Source organism: Aythya ferina (genome assembly GCF_964211825.1).
Source record: "Aythya ferina genome assembly, chromosome: 4".
Lineage (NCBI taxonomy): Eukaryota > Metazoa > Chordata > Aves > Anseriformes > Anatidae > Aythya > Aythya ferina.
Window position 1 is genome coordinate 31752505 of NC_140300.1, and position 11718 is coordinate 31764222.

Genomic DNA, 11718 nt, shown 5'->3' on the forward strand with positions numbered 1-11718 from the left:
ACACAGCTCGCTGTATGGGAAAAGGTCACATTTTTATTATTTGCTTTACTGAAGTCTTAAAAATAGCAGTTCTAATATTGCTTCACTATAACTCTTAAAGGAGAAAAAGGAAAGGTAAGCACTGCACGCCTGAGCATGTGCAAAATACTATAAATGCAACCCTGACAACCCCTGGTAGACAAAATGCTGCAAGCCCACCTTGGTGGTGACATTGCAGAAAGCCCAGGCTCCTAACCACGAGGGGCAGCTCATCTTCTACCTGAGCCAAACCCTGGTGAGCCAAGCTCTATTTTAAGTCCTTAGGTACAGATTAATCAAGAGATTAGTTAAAGCTGGGGAAGCGCAGAGCTGCTGGGGGGAGAAACTGTCTGCTTCTGCCCCCAGCCCCAGGTGAGCCATGGAGAGCTCCCAACCCACAGCTGGAGGACTCGCTGCTCAGAGCCCACACCTGAGCTGCATCCCCCAGCTGCAACACCAGGCCAGCAGCTTCTGGGCCAAAGCTGAGACGTGTTCCTAACTAGTAGAAAATAAGGCATGCAAAAGCTTCTAGATTTTTCCCTCACAGCCCCAGCAACATGTAAGACTGCTTTGTGACTGGCTAGATCACGGCATTAAATCCCAGCTTTTAACAAAACACACGAGAGCTGCCTTTAAAAGAGAAGCCTAACTGGAAATGCAATCCAGCAGGGACATGGATCGAGTATACTCCTGTATTTGGCAGAAGTAATTTCTGCTTTCCTCAGCTGGACAGAACTGTGTTCTTTCTGCCTTTCTCCATCAAGCCACACAAGCAAGCAGCTGCTCTGATGAACCCAGAATCCATTGGGAAGGTTAAATCATATGTGACCATTTGAAGAGCTCCCCTTCAGGCCTGATACTACTAATTGGATATTGTTATGGAAAAAACTTGACATATTTGTATATACAAGGTTATTCAAAGAGACACCTCAGTGCCTAGAGTCAGATAAGACTTTGCGTTATTACAACAAGTAAAAACAGTCAACAGTCTGGGCTTCATCTCTCTAATTTGTATTTTTCCCCACACAAGCTTTACCATCTCCCTCCAAGTCAGCGAGGGCTACAGCTGAACAACGACCAATGACTGCACAAACAAGAACAGTGCTGGTACTCAACCCAGCAAAAATACCCAGATAAGCTCCTTTCCCAGAGCAGATCCCCAGCTAATCAGCTCCCAGCTACACAAACTGGGGGGCAAGCAGAGATTTATGCTGTGCTGCAGATGCAGGCGTGCAGAAAGGTGTGAGGCAGCTGGAAACAGGGCAGGAGTGGAGGGCAGAGCATGATGCCATGAACCTGCTTTGTCAGCACAGAACCTGTTTCTGCCATCACACCAGTACATGCAGAAGACTTGTAAATTCTTGTCTGGTATTTCTGCTCAGATTCCAGAAGCAAATGAAAAGCGTCTAACCTCCGAACATGCTGTGCATTCCCAAGGAGCTCGCTGGTATAGGAAGCAAAACCGAACAGAAACACCAGGAGAACTGATGGGCTGAGAAGGCTGTTTGCCATAAATATCTCTTGCTATCTTACCCCTCCTTTTTTTTCCCCCCCGAACAAGCAAAGAAGCATTTTCAACACAGGACATCTACCAGAGTACAAGAGAACTCCCTCAGTGTTCACACATGCACGCACATGCATGCACGCTGACAGAAGATCATAAAACCTGTGCCAGACCCCGCAGACAGATCTTCGGATGTACATGTGTTCTGCACACAGGAGAGAAACCACACACAGACAAACAACTTCCACCATATTCCCTGCTTCACCCGGCTTCCTGTGGGCCCTCTTGATGTATTAAACAGCTTCAGCCAATTAACTAAACACATGCATTTTATCTCATCACAGAACCTACCTCAGGCTGAAAACCACCACAAAGGTACTGAGAATTGCCTAAGCACTTGGCTAGCGAGGTCACTGTGTGCAAAGAGCAACTTTCAGGAAATACAAAAGCAAAACACCAGCACGAGGTCTTGCAGCTAGGAAGGCAATAACTGCTGTTTCTGCAGAGTAATATTCCTTTCACAGAAATTACTTCCTAGCAACAGCAACTATTTTACTGCCAGCTATTAAGCAGGCAGAGATGTGTGGAAGAGCAGGAAAGTAAGTAATTAATATAGTAACATTTGTGTATCCCAGGACCTTCCAAGTCTTATTTCAGACTCAATGCAGTTAAAAGATTAATTAAGTGCTAGCCACCGTCTCAAAGCTGCTTCTGTCAGTGCTGTTTAAATATTGATTGTCTAAGACTCACTCTTATCTTCATTTTAAGTTTTAATTCAAAGGGTTGGAAGATTGTCTAACAGGAGTGTTAGACAACAGAAGGATGCCCCCCAAATCATAGCACTCCAAAATGCCATCTGTTCCTCGGAGATTTGCTGAATTACAGAGACTGCTGTGTGCAAGACCTGCATGCCATTTTGCTGCAGCAGTCACACCGCAGTCAGCTCATGCCGAACCTCTGCCTGATCTTGTTTTGTCGTGTTGCCAGGGGCAGCTGATTCAGAGGAAACTTCATGAAACCCTCAAAAAGCTATTTTTAGGATCACAAACTGTCCCAGTGGTAGCGCTACTTCCTAACCACGCACTAGCTCTTGGTCTGTGCTTCGATACAATTCTGCTCTGCAGAGCATTTCACTTGGCTGACCTTGCTCATGCCAGCCGGACAGCTCTACATGGAAAGACGCCTCCGGGTTGGCAGCGCGAATCCAAGGGGCAGTTTTATGGTGGAGACACATCCTTCCTGCCAAAAGTTACACCCCTCCAAGTCTCTCTCTTGTCCAGCCTTCCCACAAAAGAGAAATATCATGTGCATGACACCGAAATCTGTATCTGGCCAGGTTGCTTACAACATTGCAGAGACTTACGATCACAGCACAGAACTATCACTACGGAGAACTCATAAACAAGAGGGATTGCATGGCTGTCCTAGTCCTCAAAGAGACGTGTGTTTAATGCTCAATCAGCACCAAGCCCTCCTGGAACCTTACACTCTCCACTTGAAATTAATTTCACACACTGCCGGCTGTTAAAAATAAAAACCCATAAAAATGGCCTTACCCACAATTTGCGTGGTGTGGGGACTTCTAGCAGAGAAAACAATTTGTGGCATCCAGCTTGCAGAGCAGAGAAGTAGAAATCTGTTGTTAGAACTGTAATAGCGATTTTCTCTCCTAAAAAGGAAGTAAGAGAAAACTGGGACTGCTGCAAGAACTGCAAGGAGTCACCAGGTTCAGTGTCCCTTATCCTCTGTACCATATGCACAGAGATCAAGGTCAAAGATAATGTCTGTGCTTTCTGTGAATGAAAACTAGGGGACAGCACTACAAAGGTACAGCTCTGACCATTTCCAAAGCCATCTATAAAAGCAACACTTAAGAGAACAGCTAATGGTTGAGCTTGTGAATTACGACTTCTAAAATCTTACAGAAGTAGATGCTGGCTGCTCTGGGGACAGGTCGTAGTTTCACCACGTTTACAAGAAACCCACCCCCAATTGAAAGAAGGTGAATTGGCTGAACCCAGCGGTTACGATTTATTTTTTTCATTAATTAATGAAAATTAATTTTTCATTAATTTTCAAATGAGCTGTGTGATTTTGAGGGTCAGGTGAACGACAGCATGACTGTCAAGAGGGGCGTTGCTAAAGTGGTGGGGCTGCAGAGACCCGAAGGGAGGCATACCGCCATGCACACCTACCTTCTAGCTCCGCCTGAAGGCAGTGGTGCTGTGACTCCCCATGTCCCCCGGAGCCAGGCACGTGGGTATCACAAAGACACTGCCAGCACCAGCATTGTGACCTGCTGCTCCACATTCCTAGCCTTGCAGGGACGGCTTGGCCCCATCCTCCGTCTCCACCTGAAGCTGGGGACATCAGGACAAAGGCACGGCGTTAGTACGTATAGCACAGATGTATGTGTATGACAAAACCTCCCAACCCCTTGTCCAGAAGGTGGTAAAAAGCCATCTCAGGAACCCTTAGGAACCAGGATCAGAAACGTGGCTTATTTTTTCCAAAGGCTGCAGTACCAGAGGGATTAAGTGGAAAAAGAAAAAAGGCGAGAAAATTAAATGAAATAATGACTTGCACATTTCATTGGCAACCACACACAGATGGAAATACAAGGAGGCTGAATTTACCTATTTAGATAGGCTAACTTTGGGCTGGGGCCTTTACAACAAGAATTTCCTATATAAATCCTTGGTTAAAGGAACAAAAACCTCTCAAGACTGATATCCTGTAGCCAGCCAAACACCACAGCAGTCCAGCCTTGAGCAGGAGCATATGATTCATAGATTCTTCTCAAGTTTCCTTAAATTGCAGCTACTTCTTGGAAGATTTAATATTGGAAAAGGCTTCTGCAAACCTTCCCAAGCATCCCCATCAGATTGTGAATGCAGTATTAAATTTCCTCAGTGAAACATAGACAATTAATCTAAGAAACTCAAAATGAGCACATCACTGAGGAGGTTTAAATCACCAATTCAAAGAATCAAAGAGATTATTTGCTCAGCTCTACGCTGACAAATACTTGTCAGACTTTTTCTTTTTGGTGAGAGGTGATTCATGCAGCTCAACTGCTCTACTCACTTGCCAGCTGTGCAATCTTTTCAACATCAAGGCTCTGCACTGCAACTCTATGCCAGATTTTTTTATATATATAGATTTTTTTTTTTTGGGGGGTGGGGGGTAATCCTGTAACAAATTCCTATTTAGATGGCTTTCAATCACAACAGTAACAGCACATAAGATTTGATCTCGCACACCTTGGGTTTGCTGGAAAAGCTCTTGTTTTCCAGAGAAATCCTGCCCTAATGCCCTGGAACCCTACAGGACAGGAACTCTTTCATCTTAGAAAGATGGCACAATTTCAGCAAATTAATTGGATATTCTATGCCTTTCTTTCCATTAGCTGCACGTACAATAAAATGAAAGGTCTGACTTCCAGCCTTTTCCATGGGAGACGAGTGTGAGATGTCTGGGGCACACAAACTGCTCAGTTGCCTCATTTTTGGACTCCTGCTGCGCACCGCTTCACATTCCTTGGCATTTTTCTGAAAGAGCAACAGTCGTTAGAAATTTTACCCCAAACGATTTCATTTCAATGCACAGTTCAAACCATAGTTGTTAACAGAGCAGTTATCTTCAGTATACCTTTCCCATTAAAAGACTGGAGAGGCATCAAGAAGCACTGAATTCAGCAGCAGAACAGCACAGTCATTTCCAGCCTGGAGGCCTGAGGAGACAGTGCTTGGGGATGTTTTGGCTCCCTTTTGCTGCAGACGTAACAGCTATCACCACCCAGTCTCTTTCCACCTAGCCTGCTTTCACATCCTGAACTTCTACAGTTGCTATATCCCTGGAAATAAACCCAGACTTCATTTCACCTCAAATTGTTTTAAGTTTTTCTACATCCTGAGCTTTCCATTTGCAATTTTGCTTCGAAGAAGTTCCCGTGTCCCACTTTCCCATGGTGAATGCTGGAGTGACAAGCATCAAGAACTAGCTTTCAGTATTTTAAAAATGAATCGATCCCCATTTATTTCTTCACCAACGTTCCTGCAAACGAGCATGTCCTGTTCCAATTAAAACCATGCTCGTGCTGCACAGTCTGTGCCCTCCTCACAGCCCTCAGGAAGGGCTGGGGAGAAGCAGCAGAGGGTTTGGGAATACTGAGCTGGGCTCTGTGCCATCCCAGCTCTGGCTACCAAGCTGCAGAGCGCCATCTCCTCCTCTCCCTCAGGGTAAATCCTGCTCTTACGCAAAATGCCAGCAGGGGGAAGTCATGCTTCTGCCTGGGAAGATGGTTTTCCTCCACCAGCAGCATGAATACTCTGAATTATTTGCTGCCACAAAACCTTCAGCCAGATAATCAGCCCAGAAAGGCTGCTGGGTGTCGAGGAGCAGCTTCCTTGTGCTGGGAGCAGCTCTGTGCCTGTGAGCTGCAGGACTATTGGCACCTTTTAACTCAGCCAGTCTATTTACCCTAACCTATTACCTGCTTGCTATTCAAATAAACCCTACATATATTCGAATATAAAGGGCTAATTCCTCCCCGCTGTGTGGGCTAGTAAGGATTTGGTGCAATGACTGCAGGATCTGTGCCCCCAGTGCCAGCCTAAATGCACAGCATTTCACACATCGGTCTGCACCATGACTACTTTTTGCCCCCAAACTCTTCTTTGGTCAAAAAGATTCAGCTACTCCCAGGCACTACAGAATCTAAGTGATTAATCCTTTACAACTGTTAAGTGATCAGTATTTTCTGATTCTTTCAAATAAAAAGTAGGAAAATATTTTAATTTAAATGCTAGAGCATCCAAATGAGAGTGGACAGCAGATGCTTGGGGAGAAAACACCTGTGACAAGTGGAGAAAAAAAAAAAAAAAAAGGATGCAATTTTTTTACTTGGAAAAAAAAAAAGTCTGGACTATTTTTTCATTTGCAAACATTTCTCTAAATGCTCTAGAGGCCATTGCCAGGAAAGGGCAGGGCAGGTTTTAAATTAAGGAGCCTAACACAACTCTTTTCCTCATCTCTTTCAGTGCATCTTTCCTATTTTTTTTTTCCTGTTCTCCTTGCTCTAACCTAGAGATTCGAGATCCAAAGAGCCTGAGCTAGGCCCTCTGGATTTAGGAGAAAGGATTTTCATCAACTCTCTTAACCTTCAACCAAGCCTAAAGGTCAGTTTTCCTTTTATGCATGGAAAACATAAGTGTAAAATCAAAGATGGAATTAGCAAGTTTATTCCCTCTTTTCTTCATGGTTTCGTCAGAACCGGGTACTTAAAGAAGAGCTCAGATTCCAGGCAGCAAAGCTCCTCAAAGCTCACAGAAACTCCTTTTGTAGGTGGGCACTGAGGCAGAGGAGGCAGTTCGCTGCAGTTTTTGCCACGTGCACGGAGGCGAGCTTCATAAAGCGTGGACTGCAGAGCACAATTTACAAGGAAAGAGGACATCCGATCCTGTGTAAGTGACACAGCAGCACAGCTCTGTTCTTTATACTGCTCTACTGCATTAACCACCCATTATTAAGAGATTGCAACTTACATGTGCTGGGCAGTAACCAAAATATATCATAAAAAGGACTCAGCCAAAGATGTACATAAAAATGCTCCCCACTAAGCTGACCAGGAGAAAGGCAGGGACATGCTTCTCCCTTGTCTGTACAGAAAGACAGCAAAAGCACCATGACAAGAGCAGCACCACCAGCAGCTTCTTGCTCACACGTCCTGGCAACCCTTCGTATGTGATGGTGACAATCACAGAAGGGGAAATTTCAGCTTGCCGATGCCAGGAAGCTAGCTAACAAGTTGAAAGAGGCTTCAGCACGTGCAAGATGAAATGGCAATCCTTCTGTAACAGCAAACACTAAAAAACAAACCACCCACCCCAAACAGTGCAGAAACCACACCACCACCCAAGCCCACCAAAAATCAACAGCATGACTTCTCAACCTTCACTTACCTATCTATTTAAGCCTTTAGCTGTAATGGTCTCAACTTTCTTTTACCTTTTCTGGTGTGACTACAAGTCTGGTGACTGTAATGGGAGCATGGGCACCACGTGGACATGATGAAACCTACCTTGCTTCCCAGTGATCAGGCTGAGTCCCGCCCTCAAAAAGGGCACAGGTGTTCAGTGTTAGAGAAAGTGAGTGGGAGAGAGGAGCTGAGCTTGAGGATCCCTATGCTTCAGTTCCCATATTAGAAAAGGGGATTGCAGGTAGAGGCCCTGGGACTAGAAGGATTCCCTAAGCCACTGGAGCCAGTCCTTTCCAGTTGCTGCTAAACTAGGAAGTGTATCCCATGTGTATTCAAATCAGCAACAGTACTTTGAGAAACCTAACAGCACCTAAGGCATTTATGCAGACAAATCAATCTGTTTTCTCTGAGCCCTGCAGTGTGCCATGAAGTGCAGGGTCTTGTGCACATAAATAACCCGTTTTCCCCAAATCTCGCCTTCTAACTCCTGGAAAAGGAAATTAAAATGTTAAGAGAGAAGACATGTAAGAAAATGGTTTCTCTTCTCAGATTTTACTAAAGAAACAGAATACTTGCAAGCTGTGCTTAGTGATGCTAAGGTCTGAGTTAGAGCTGTGTGCCTCAGGCTCTGCTTTGTGCTGGTTTGGATACGAACACGTTGGGCTTGGGCTCATTACACTGTCACACCGCTCTTCCTAAACACCTTTCTCTTAAGACAAAACCTATGGAAGAGATGAGCCTGCAAATCACTACGAATCCAGAAGATACTGAAAATTTTCTTTACAGTGTGAAGAATCTCCTGAGTCTGTGTTTTCATTGCTATTAAATCTCTTTCTGTCATGCTGGGAACATCACAGGCACAACCCGATGGAGCCAGCCTTGCAAGAAGCAGGAAAGCACGGAGCGGCTGCTTGTCCAGACATTCCCAAGAGACACACTGTCACACTGCAGAGAGCCATAACTGTTGAGAAAGGCCTGACACCACCAAAAGAAGGTATTGCCTGCTTTCTGAAGCAGCACAGGGCCATCCTGAATGACATGCCTTCAAACCTGGTTAATTTGAAGGGATTCCATTATATCGGTCCCTTGCAGCTATGACAATGACACTGACTGCAACCTTGAAACAGTCAGTTGCAAACCGTGCACATTAAAACTAGCTGCAGTGGTTGCTGTCTTCATGATTAATTCTTTAATGTCAAAGTAAAACATGTTCTAAGTGGAAATGTGGGAAAAACAATTAGAAAACCTCTGGGTTCTATTGACCAAATGAATTGTCATCACCCTTTTCGGATAGGGAAACCAGAGCACAAGGTGGCTCTATGACCCATTTTAAGTTGGAAGCTGACTCAGGTCTACTTGGGTCCCACCAGAAGCCCATGCAGAAAGGAGAGATGCAGCAGGAGGGTAAAAAGAGAGATGGACACTGCACTGAAAAGTGCCAAGTGTTTGCACGTGCCTTGCTTACAAGAAGTGCTTGATTCCCAGTTATGCAAACTGAAGCTCACCCTACAGCCAGGCAATGTGCAAGCACATCTCACCTAGAAGTCGTGGGCTGCACGAAGTCTGAGCTAGCCCCCGGCAGATGTGGGGATTGCCTGAGTGAGGAATTCAACCTGTCAGTCTTACCCCCATGGGAAATTCCCTCTCTAAGTGTTAAATTTCTACCTGCCTCTGAAGGGCAGTGCTAAGAGCATGGAAACTGGATTAAAGCTGGGCAAGACTCTAGCTCAAAACACCTTCTGGAATCATTTAAAACTCTTCCTATCTTCAGCTGTAATTACCGCAAGGGGAGAAAGCAAATCCACTTCTCTAAATCATGCATTAAAGCACTCTCTTTTCACTTTAAAGCTTAACTTTTTAAAAATACATTTTAGAAAAAAAAAAAAGAAGTTTATTTTTAACTTCTGACGGCAGCAGCTTCTCAGAGGAATTTCATATCCCCCAACAATCCTTTCAGGATTAGTGACAGCACTGAGTCAGACCCCAGAATGTAAATGCTAATATAGCTGAATTGCTTCCTGTAGAGCTGCATGCAGAGATGTCAGGTGCACTGGGTCTCTTACTGCCAGAAGTGACCTAAACCAGTCGCTTATTTTGACTAGGCAACTACAGCTTGCTGACTAAAGAAGTCTGCATTCTTAGCCTCTGGAGTTTCTATGTGTTTTCATGAACAACTTTTTACAGATAAGCTGTAATTTACCATCTGATAGTACTTGGGCATGCTTGGCAAAATCTCAACATCAAATGCAGGCTGAAAAAGGGGTCCAGAAGGAAAGTGTCTGGTAATATGCACAGCAATTCTTTATGCAGAAGATGGTAAAGAAAATGATATGAGGAAAAATCCTCGCATTCCGCCCACCCCTTCCAGTCTTGGGGAAATAAGCAAATAAACACTTGCTCTTACTTACTCACACCTGCAGTAGATAATGCTTTCCTTAATCAGGCCATGAACGATACAAGTGTCATGAAATCAATGAGAATCAGGAAATCAATGAGAAAAAATAAAATAAAACAAAACCAAGCCAACTATTATTGGAAATCACCTTTTCCTGGGAGAACAGTAGGGTTCTCCCAGGAAACTGTTACAGTTTGTACTCAGTACACTGCAGCTGACTGCTGAAAAGGTGTCAGTATCATTCTGTTGGCTCTCTTTTGCCCTTGTAGCTATAGAGGCTGAAAGGACTTCTGAATTAAAAAGAAGAGCTGGGATTGAATTCCAGAGCGCGCTTAGACAGCGAGCTGCATCTGACCTGCACGGCACGAGGACTGGTGCAAGACGACCCCTCCCTCCCTCCGAGCACAAGCCGATGCCAAACACCCCAAAAGCCCCAACCACCTGAAGCCTGGTGCCCCAAAAGCTGCTTGAAAGGCTGAGGCAAGAGCAAGAGAGAAGGGGCCTTTAGCCTGAAATAAACACTGCCCTTCAAACCCTGCACAAGGCTTTGTTGCTATAATGCCTGCTTGAAGCATTTACCTCCTGGGTCCCTCTCTGGGAGGAGTCATCGCACGCACAGCAAACAAGGAAGCCTTATATTCCGGGGGAAGGGAGAGGTTTTGCTACTGTTAAAATGCCATTTGTAAAAAACAAACCGAAACGCTTCCTTCCATTCCAGCCTTCAGCTGTGCTCTCACACAGTGCTCCTTTGGGCTTGAGGATGAATTTCTACAGGCAGGAACTGACTGGAACATAACTACGTTGCATCCTTCTGAACACAAGAGGTGATAAATTTCTCGGGTTGGGTCCTGATGTGCTTTTGCCTCATACCAAAAACATTGGCAAGTCTCAGAAAATTATGGGAGTGAGCCAGCTAGAAATCATGACACAGCACGACCGCACGATAAATTGTCCTGGGGAAAAGCCAGGAGGCCACCATGCATGCTGGGGTCCCCTCAGTTGCACTGGTTTTCCACCCAGCTCTGTAACTTTGGAGCATGGAAGAAGGTTCTTGCATTTCTCGGAGTCTTTGATTCTGAGAAGAACAGCAAAGAGCTGTTCTCAAAATGGTTGCAGGAAGGGTTTACTGCAGCACACCAGAAGTACTGAACGCTTACAGTGAGCCAGGGATACAAAGCAACCACCACTGGGGCTTGGCTGGAAAGAAAAAACAATGGTACATGGAAAAATAGATTGCAGCAGGGGGACAAACACACAATTTTCATATGAACAAACAGCCCTGCTTGTTTAACTGCAAGCCTGGCTCACAGAGCTCCTGCATAAATCTAACTGTGCTCGCTAATGCTTTATGTTTTACTGAGGCAAGCCAAGCAAAGCAGGCAGCTGTGCCCTGGGAATCGTTTCCGTTGAGGCACGGGGAAAGGAGATCGAATTATGCTGATGGACAGGCTGGCAGTGCCCCGGGCACGCTACCGTGGAGGAAATGCCTCGTGATAACCACTCGCTCCCATCCGCAGCATCAGCATGATAACCTTTTCCAGAATAGAGCTGGCAACGATGCCCCAGTGTCACTGTCCTGAGATGCAGCCTCAGGAGCTAGCAGGCAGCATTACAGTTGCTTCATGGCATTCAGAGCTTGTCAAAAGCACTGAGACAAACTGACTTGACCTTACTCTGTGATTTCATTTATTGTAGCTGAAATTTTTCTTTGTGGATACATCAAGTGGACCAGGACCAGTTATTTTAATTGTCAAGTCTGAGGTCACTGGCCTTTGAGACGTTATTGCTAGAGAAATAACTGCTAAAAAACCAGCCTTGTCA

General features: G+C 45.1%; 1 protein-coding gene across 1 annotated transcript in view; it reads right to left on the reverse strand.

Moving 5' to 3' along the window:
- The window catches only part of AFF1 (ALF transcription elongation factor 1), an 85642-nt gene extending 78082 nt beyond the window's left edge, over positions 1–7560 (reverse strand). Inside the window, exons 1-4 of the mRNA XM_084517389.1 lie at positions 7486–7560; positions 4942–5073; positions 3718–3882; positions 3079–3191 (exon numbers count right to left, since the gene is read on the reverse strand). The gene's annotated coding sequence lies outside the window, so the exon portion shown is untranslated. The remainder of the gene's footprint in view (positions 1–3078; positions 3192–3717; positions 3883–4941; positions 5074–7485) is intronic.
- Positions 7561–11718: the final 4158 nt, after the last annotated feature.